Source organism: Leptonychotes weddellii, chromosome 10, assembly GCF_054177405.1.
Source record: "Leptonychotes weddellii isolate Sample4059 chromosome 10, ASM5417740v2, whole genome shotgun sequence".
NCBI classification, from domain to species: Eukaryota; Metazoa; Chordata; class Mammalia; order Carnivora; family Phocidae; genus Leptonychotes; species Leptonychotes weddellii.
In genome coordinates this window covers 50,646,573-50,656,468 of record NC_138378.1, presented here as the reverse complement: position 1 = coordinate 50,656,468, position 9,896 = coordinate 50,646,573, and positions in this window count along the sequence as shown.

The following is a 9,896-nucleotide window of genomic DNA, read 5'->3' as shown; positions in this document are numbered from 1 at the left end:
TATGTTCCTCCAATAAAATATTGTGGTATAGAGGAAGGAACCTCATGCCCTCTCTCCTGTCTCTAAAATGAGTGTGCAGTTTGGGACTATCACTACATTTAGTGAGAGTGTCACTAGTACTGCTTCCTAATCACAGATGAGTTGAGCCCCAATGCAGATCAGCCCAAATGAGGTGAGAATTCTCTGTGCAACTTGGAAAACTATGGAAAAAAAAAAACATACCACGACTAAAGGCTTTCAAAACTACTCCATTCTTTTTTCTAGGTAATTACATATTATATTACCACTAAATATCATCCCAATCATAAAACTGATGGGACTGATCCAGGGACATGTCACCTCTATTGCATGCCAGCTCTGAGTTGTGCAACCCTCTTCTTCCATGGTCATCAACAACTTGCCCATCTAAACCCTGCAGGCACATTGCCTCTCCCTGTCTGATACTGTTGATGGACAGCACACAGGAGAACCCAGTTACTCAATTTGGAGTTTACAGACAGAGTGTCAGTCACAACCAGAGTCTGGGGAACCTTCAGCATGGATGACATTACTGTTCTGCATCCTTGTGGAGAAAGGAATGGTTGGGATTTGGCTCTTGTTTTCTTGTTGATGTCAGAGAGGGAAGGAAGGTAGAAATATATCTGTGTTACAAGTCACAGTGCCTCCAGCAAGAACTGCTGTAACAACAAAGGAAATGCATTTTCTCACACTACTTGTTGGTGCATGATTTGTTTATTCAAGGAGAGACAAGCACACAGTAGAATATAAAAAGTGAAAGCCTGCAAAAGGATTTTCAAATGGTGTTTATACTCCTATTAAAGTTCGTTCTTGATGTCACAGCAGGAAGACCAAATCATAAAAGCACATAATGTACTTTAGAAATAATAGAGCTGCTGCAGAGGGAAAGAAGGAGGGATTGGGGGAGGGGAAGAAAAAGATGCTGGGGCTCGCCTGGATGGGGGAGGGGAGAACTGAGGAAAGCAAGGATTGGGGCAGAGAAGAACTCTCTCTAAATCTGCAGTCCCCTTGAATTTCTCACTTGACCTACTGCCGCTCTTTCCTTTTCTGTGAAACAGGGTTTGTAATGAAAAAAATGGTTTTAAGCCCCCTATAACAATTTTTCCAGAAATACTTCATCTGTGAGTGGACATGGTAGTTCCTCCAGGCCTCCACTGCCTTCAAGTCTGTGAGCAGATCCAGTGCTGGGCCCACAGCTAGCTAAGCACGAGGGCCTGCTAGAGAGGAGCCAGAACGCACTTCCGTGCAGAACTGAAGATGGTTTGTCGAATTCATAAACTGCTGGAAGGGGTCAGTAGCATAATAATTGCCCTTCAGGATACTTCAAAATGAGGAAGAGGGCATTATTTAAGTCAAAAGAATAAGAAAGGAGTAATGATCAGCTACGTTCCCATGGGGGAGCCAGGGGAGGAGGGGAAGCCATGTGCTCATGCTGGTCCTGGAGGCTGAGAGCCATTCTGGTTACTGCTTGATTCTGGCATTAAACGGTCCTGCACTGAATTTCTAGCTCTGCCAGCAACTAGTTGGCAAGCTTGTGTAGGCACATAACCTCTCTAGGCCTTTCTCCTCTCCTCTAGGAAATGAAAGTGTACAAGGGATGCATCTTGTGAGATGTGTGATAGAATTTTCAAGTATAGAGTGTGTAAAGTGCTTATCTCAGTGTGCCTGATATACATACACAGTGCTCAGAAAAAAAAGTTGGCTATTAGCATGATCTTTCTGGTCTCCAGTAGATACGATCACTTCTTTGTCTCTGCTTTTTTCCTTTGCAGATCTTTCCCTTCTAGTGAATAACTCTCTGTTACCCACCCAGATCTGACACCTGACCACCTTAGCCAGTCAACCCATTCCTTACCCTGTAACACAGGTGTGGGTCAGGTGGGCCAATGAAAGCCCTATTTAGTGATGTTTATGTCTCTGGAATTATCCTCTGTAGCATGATGTTGAGGGGTCATCCCTGCCTCTTCCTAAAAACAGTTGATCTGAGATTAAAGATAGTAGGGAGAAATCAGAGCTGAGAGATGGAGGGAGAGAATCTGGAAGGCCTGTCTAGAACCTGGGATCCAGCCAAGCCGGTCACCAGCACCACCCATTGAAACACTCCAATTATGGCAGCCACTAGACCCTCCTTTTGGCATAAGCTACTTTAAGTTGGTGTTCTGTCTCTTGCCACTAACCTGACTAAATGCATACCATCCTCCTACTCAGGGTGGAGAATGCCATGACTGGTTGTCAGTTATGCACCCAAATCAACTGTGGAGCTTTTAAAACACTACAGAGTCTAGATCCCATCATCCCCAGAGATTCTGAGTCAATCCAACTGGAGGGGGTCTGGGCATCCTTCTGTTGTAGTAAGGAAAGAATGAGGAACTGGGCACTTCCAGGAAGATCCAGGGCATCTTGGTCATGGTGAGGAGAAAGAAGCTTGGTGCTGTCAGGCTGACATCAGAATGAGGAATGTCACCCAGAATCCTGTAAAGCAGTCAGAGATCACCTTTATATTTGGTAAGAATTGGGCTCTTTTGGTAATAATCATGATCTTCCGTTTGATGCAACCAGCGATATCTTAATATAGCATTTTAATACTACAAAAGCATTTCCATCAACCCTTGGTTCACGTTCATTCTGAGTGTGACGGTGGTTGCTTCCTCCCCCTGCTGTGGTCAGCCCACACAATATCAGGAACTGCAGACAGGTCTTGTTTGTGAGCCTTCCACACTCAGCCCCTGGAAGAGACTGGCCAACCCCTACTGAACCAGGGGGTATTGCCTTTCTCCATCCAGTGGGGACTTTTCCCAACCCCTCCTCTCTTCTTCAAAGGGCACTCCAATGACATCTTTGTTCAGCCAAAACCCTTTCCATGTTTGAAGGAGAAAGACGGGAAGTCCTCTTTGCTGTGATTCGGTATATGATGAAGAAGGGAAAGTGCACTGTTTCTGTTCAGGCCTGTTGTGATTAGAGGGTGCTCTGAGTAGTTGCCTCAGCTATCCAGCTTCTAACCAGCTCAGCTGGACTCTGGGGTCCATAGTTATAACTCTGCACCCAATTCCAATGTGTGGGTTCCCCCCCCACACACACACACACATCAAGGGATTCTCTCACACCTGCTGGGTGTCTACAGTTTGACTCAATTCCGACACTACCTGGAGATAGCATCAGATCCCACAGGTTGAGGGCTCAGTCCCTCAAGACTGCCTCCTTACCCCACTTCAGATGCCAATCGAAAGTTAAGGTTGTTACTTGTGCTTCTGACAGACCAGCTATAGCTTGGAGGTTTCAAGATTTAATTTGCTAGACCAGCTCACAGAGCTCAAAAGAAACATTTTACTTACTAGATTACCAGTTTATTACAAAGGGCGTAACTTAGGAACAGCCACATGGAAGAGAAACGTGGGTCAAGCTATGTGGGAAGGAACATGGAGCTTCCATGCTCTCTGAGTGCACCACTCTCCCCAAGTCTCCACTTCACTAATCTGGAAGCTCTCCCAACCGGTCCTTTTGGGTTTTTACAGAGGCTTTATCACACAGGCATGATTGGTTAAATCATTAGCCATTGATGATGATTGAACTCAATCGCCAGCCCCTCTCTCCTCCTGGGAGGTCCTGGGTTGGTATTGAAAATTCCGACCCTCTAATCTCAGGTTTGGTTCCGCTGGCAACAAGCCCCCAACCTTAGGTGCCTCCAAAAGTCACCTTATTAATATAACAAAAGACATCTTGATGGCTCTTCTCACTTAGGAAATTCCACGTGTCTTAGGAGCTTGATTCAGAAATGGGGACAAAGACCAAATATCTATTTCTTATTATAAATCACAATATCACAATGGTCTTGCCCACACCATCTTTCAACCTCATCTAATTCTACAGTCAGTGCCCTCTTCTGAACATCTCAGACTCCTTCAAGTTCGTGAACTCATGAGTACAATTTATAGGGTGCTAGCTGCAAGGGGAGGTTTCTCAAAATGGGGTCCAGGACTGTCCACACCCAGTCCCCTGGAGACACTCAGTTGGGGGGGAGGTGCTGGGTGGGTGCAGATTCCATTTTCTAGTCCTCTCCCAGACCAGTGGAATCAGACCCTGGCGGAGCTGGGGCCAGGAATCTGCACTTCTAGCAGCCCCCAGGCATTCTGAGGCACAAAGTTGAAGAATCTCCATGGTGGGTGGGTCCCTGCCTCCTCTCTCCTCCTGCCTTGTTAAATAGTGGAAATCAGACAACTGGGCCTGAGCAGGACACAGGGAAGAAAACAAGAACACCGCCTTGCCTCCCCCACGTGCGTCATCTATTAAGAGGCCTTGGATGAAAGGCAAGAAGGAAAAATGGTTCTTCTACCAAGGCTGGCATTTTAGAAAACCCTGTTTCAAACACCCTGAATTTTGAGGCCTGAAAATAGTTATTATTTTTGCCCTCATTACCTTCTTTCTCTATTTAAAATGTAATCATTGTCAGAAGAAAACTGCAGCTATGCACATCCCTGCCAAAGCCTCACACAATAGACACTAAAAATAGGGCTCTGCCTCCGAGCTCCGCAGAATTCTCCAAGATGAAATATATATATATACCTATTACTGGAGGTCTGTCCTGTCATCTAGTGACATCCGTTTTGCCTTTTATTTCCCCAAAATAGCCTTCCCTTCTTTTCTGAATGACCTCTTTCTCCTGATTTGCACTGGTCAGGGCAGTGCTGGCCTTGCCTGACCCTTTCAGCCACTCTTCCTGGGTTTTCTCTTTCGATTCATGATCCAGTCACCACTGGGGATGGCGCTGATCAATCTGGAACCTTCTTGGCAGACTTCAGATTTGCCTGCCTCTGTGATGACACCACCCCAGTCCTGCCCACCCCTCACATGAGCCATTAGGTAAAAGCACTTGGAGGTTTGAATGTAGCCAGGCCAGGCAGGAGGCTGCACAGGGTCAGAGCACAAGCCCCTGGGCTGAACCAGGAACTGTAAGGGGAAAAGCCACAGAATGACTTCACAAAGGAGCATGCTGGAACAATGTGAATGCCCGGACGAAGCTCCCTGTCTAAAGAGTGGGAATCTCACACGGGCAGATGTATTGCTGCCTTGGCATTCTGGCAAATTATAACACCCGAAATAGCATGACTTCTTTTAAATTCCTCCTGGCATCTGCCCACAGCACCCACACCCAGGAAATGGTGGGCGGAGTCTGTTTTCACCCACTGCGGTGAGCTAGAACAATTTCACTCACTTCGTAAAAGAATGTATATGGGAAGTGAATGCAATGCAGGCAAGGGCAAGGCTCTCACGGAATGATTTCATTCTCTTTGGCTCCTCCTTCTGTGATGGGGGCCTTGCTGTGAGGGTTGCCCGTAGAGTGGCAGGGGCCCATGGGTTAGGGGTTTCTGGCCTCCACTGATGTGAAGCACTCCCATCAACCCTTGGCTCGATTCCCTAACCTGCTGTCTGGAAGCCAGTGTGTTTCCAGAGCTGGGGGTTCCAACACCTCCGAAGCCTTTCTGGATCTGGACCTGGTTTTCTTCTCTACAACACTGCCCTGAACAGCGCCGCGTGGCTCTGGGAAATGGGCCGAGCAGGACAAGGCTGACTCCACCATGGTGTTTTATTATGCCAAGGAGCTGTGGTCAGTTGTGTTCACCTGGGTTAATGCCCATTATCCACAGACCTTTCCAACATCCCCTTCTCTGGGCATCTCTGGGCATGCTTTCTCTTGGGCAGCTACCACCACCCAGTAGATGTATTCCAGGAAAGTTATGTGTGAGAGGGATTTTCTAAATTTCACTTTGTGCTGAAAGCAAATAATTATCTTAGTAGTTGTAGAAGTTTTGTCTTCATGACTAATTCTCCTAACCTGTTGCTCACTTGTGCAAATTTTCACTAACTTTCTGGAAACACACACAATCATGTAGGTACTGACTCAGTTATCTAGTGCTGTGTTAGAAACCATTCAGATTTACTGGCTTAAAATAACCATTTTATTATTTCTCATGATTCATTGGGTTGACTGGACATCCAAGATGGTCTTTTGCTCATATGACTGGTGCCTGGCTGGGCTGTTTGAAAGGCTGGGCCCTCTCGTTCAGTCCACGTGCTCTTTCCATGTGGCTAGCTTGAGTTTCTTTACAGCGTGGCAGCTGACTCCAAGAGTGAGCCTACCAAGAGGATAAGCCCCACTTTGCAAGCGTGGATCAAACCTCTGCTTGCACCCATCTTGCAAATGACCATTTGCCCAAAGCTGTCGTATGGCCAAACCCAGAGACACTGTGACAATACTGAAAGCCAGGGCTCCTTGGAAGCTACAAATATAACAGACAGCCTACCATACCAACCATTCCACAAATGCAACTCCCTTAGGGATAACGGACTCTGACACACATTAAACACCATAAGCAAATTGTGGTGTCTGCTTTTCTCAGACAGGAAAGTGGAGCAGACGTAGAGCCCATTCAGTATAAGGGGAAGAGTGGCCAGCTCTCCTTAACAGGCAAATTCTCATTAACACCAGAGGAAGTCAGAGCACTGTTTTAGTCTGTTTCCTTTTGCCATTTTCATTTTACTAACTTTTAAAGATTTGAATCTGAAACACTTACGTAAGTGCTGGAATAGTAAAATGAACTCTCTGGTGTCCATGATTCAGCTTCAGTAATTATCCATTTATAGACGATCTTGGTTCATCCCACCTCTACCCATTGCCCCTACCCACTGCCAGGTAGTTTTGAGGCATATCCCAATACATCATATCATTACCTAGAAATATTTCAGTGAATCTAAAAATAATTATGCTGAGTGAAAGGAGCTACACCATACTTTATAATTCTATTTTTTTAAAAAAATTCTGGAAAGTGCAAATGAATCTATATTGACAGAAATGAAATCGGTGATTGGGGATGGTGTGGGAGAGGCAAGAGGGGGGAATTACAAAAGTACATCAGACATTTGGGGAGTGATGGATATGCTCGTTATCTTGACTGTGGCGATGGTTTCACAGGTGGCTATGTATGTCACAACTCACCAAATTACAGTTTAAATGTGTGTGCAGTTGATTTTACATCAATTATGCCACTCTAAGTCTACTTTAACATAACACATTAAGGTTGAAGATTGGGTTTAAAAAGAGTGAGCGTTTTAAAAATTGAATTAGATGTTTAAATAATTTGTTTTATTCTTTCTATTTTTATTGACACAAGCATTTAAGGATATGCACTGCTTCAGCCATAACTCACAGGTTATGTTGTATCATTTTTTCAATTGTCATTTCCTAAAATCTCTACAATTTGGTATGCATTTCTCTTTTGACCTAAGAGATGTTTAGTAGAGACTTGTTTACCTTTTTAAATTTTCAGATAGAAGAATCGTCTTCTGTTTCTCTATTTAGTTATCAGTGTCTAGGTTAACCATATTATTGCAGAGGATTTTGCCTGTACCATTTCTCCTTTTGGGAGTTTGTTGAGATGTTCATTATGGTCTGTCATGGGATCAGTTTTCATGTGTGTTCCCTTGACCTTTGAAAAGGAGGTAAAGTCTCCATTTTCAGTATATAAGTTTTGACATATACTAATCAGATCAGCTTTTTTAGTTTTGACTTCTTTTTGTTATTTGACATTAATTCTGACATGAATTAACAGGATTAAAAAGTTTCCTATGACAAGTGTATTTCTATTTCTCCTTACATCTTCTGGAATTTCTGCCTTGTGAATGTTGCTATCATGTGGTTTTATGCATAGATATTCATTCACTACTCTGTCTTCATTGTGCAATGCATTCTCTAGCATTATAACATCCCCTTCTTTGTCTCATTTAATGGTTTTTGTCCTGAATTTCCTCTTCTTTGAGGGTAAATTGACAGTACTTGCTTTCATTTGGTTGTGCTTGTCTGGTACACGTTGACCATCCTTTTCAGTTTCAACCTTTATGATTTATTTACTGCCTGAGATATGTTGCTTTTATTTTTTAGGGTTTTTTGAGATATGTTGCTTTTAAACAGCATAAGATTTGGTTGTGCTTTATGATACAATGTGAAAATCATTTATTTTAATAATTGAATTTATCCCATTTATGTTTTTTGGTATGAGTTTGATTTAGATGTGTCATTACAGATAGTCTTTGACTTACAATGGTTAGAGTTAATGATTTTTTTACTTTAAGATATTGCAAAAGTGATACACATTCAGTAGAAATCATACTTCAAATTTTCTTGTCTGGGCTAGCGATTTGTGATCCGACCCTCTCTCAGTGCTGGGCAGAGGCACTGAGCCACAGATCTGCAGCAGCCATATGATCACAAGGGTCAACAACCAACACACTTACAACTGCTCTGTACCCACACAGCCATTCTGGTTTTCACTTTCAGTATAGTATTCTATCAATCACATGGATATTCAACACTTTCTTATAAAATAGGCTTTGTGTAAGATGATTTCGCCCAGTTGTAGGTAAATGGAATTGTTCTGAGCATGTTTAAGGTTGGCTGGGCTAAGCTGTGATGTTTGGGAGGTTAGGTGCATTGAACGCATTTTCAACTTACATTACTTTCAATTTATGATGGGTTTATTGGGATATAGCACTATAGTAAGTTGAGGAAGATCTGTATTTTTTTTAAGTTTTTATTTAAATTCCAGTTAGTTAACATACAGTGTAATATTAGTTTCAGGTACACAATGTAGTGATTCAACACTTCCATACAACACTGGGTGCTCATCACAACAAGTGCCCTCCTTAATCTCCATCACCTATTTGACCCATCCCCCACTCACCTGCCTTCTGGTCACCATCTGTTTGTTCTCTGTGGTTAAGAGTCTGTATCTTGGTTTGCCTCACTCTCTCTTTTTTCCCCCTTTGCTTGTTTGTTTTGTTTCTTAAATTCCACATATGAGTGAAATCATATGGTATTTATCTTTCTCTGATTTATTTTGCTTATCATAATACTCTGTAGTTCCATCCATGTTGTTGCAAATGGCAAGATTTCATTCTTTTTATGGCTGAGTAATATTCCATATATATATGGAATATATCCATATATATATATATATATATATATATACACATACACACATATATATGTACTTATACACACACAGCACCTTTTCTTTATCAATTCATCAGCCAATGGACATATGGGCTATTTCCATAATTTGGCTATTATAGGTAATGCTGCTATAAACATCAGGGTGCATGTATCCCTTTGAATCAGTATTTTTGTATTTTGGGGGTAAATACCTAGTAGTGTGATTGCTGGATTGTAGGGTAGTTCCATTTTTAACTTTTTGAGGAACTTCCATACTGTTTTCCAGAGTGGCTGCACCAGTTTGCATTCTCATCAACAGTGGCAAGAGGGTTCCACTTTCTCCACATTCTAGCCAACACCTGTTACTGGTTTTAACCATTCTGACAGGTGTGAGGTGATATCCCATTGTAATTTTGATTTATATTTCCCTGATGATCAGTGATGCTGAACATCTTTTCATGTGTCTATTGGCCATCTGCATGTCTTCTTTGGAAAAATGCCTTTTCATGTCTTTTGCTCATTTTTAATTGGATTATTCATTTTTGGGGTGTTGAGTTTTATAAGTTCTTTATATATTTTGGATACTAACCCTGTATCAGCTTTGTCATTTGCAAATATCTTCTGTATATTGCTTTTTAGTTTTGTTGATTGCTTCCTTTGCTGTGCAGAGGCTTTTTATTTTGATGTAGTTCTAGTAGGGGTTTTTTTTTGGTTTTGTTTCCCCTGTCTCAGGAGACATATCAAGAAAGAAGTTGCTATTGCCAATGTTAAAGAAGTTACTACCTGTGTTCTCTTCTAGGATTTTTATGGTTTCAGGTCTCACATTTAGATCTTTAATCCATTTTTAATTTATTTTTGTGTATAGTGTAAGAAAGTGGTCCAGTTTCATTCTTTT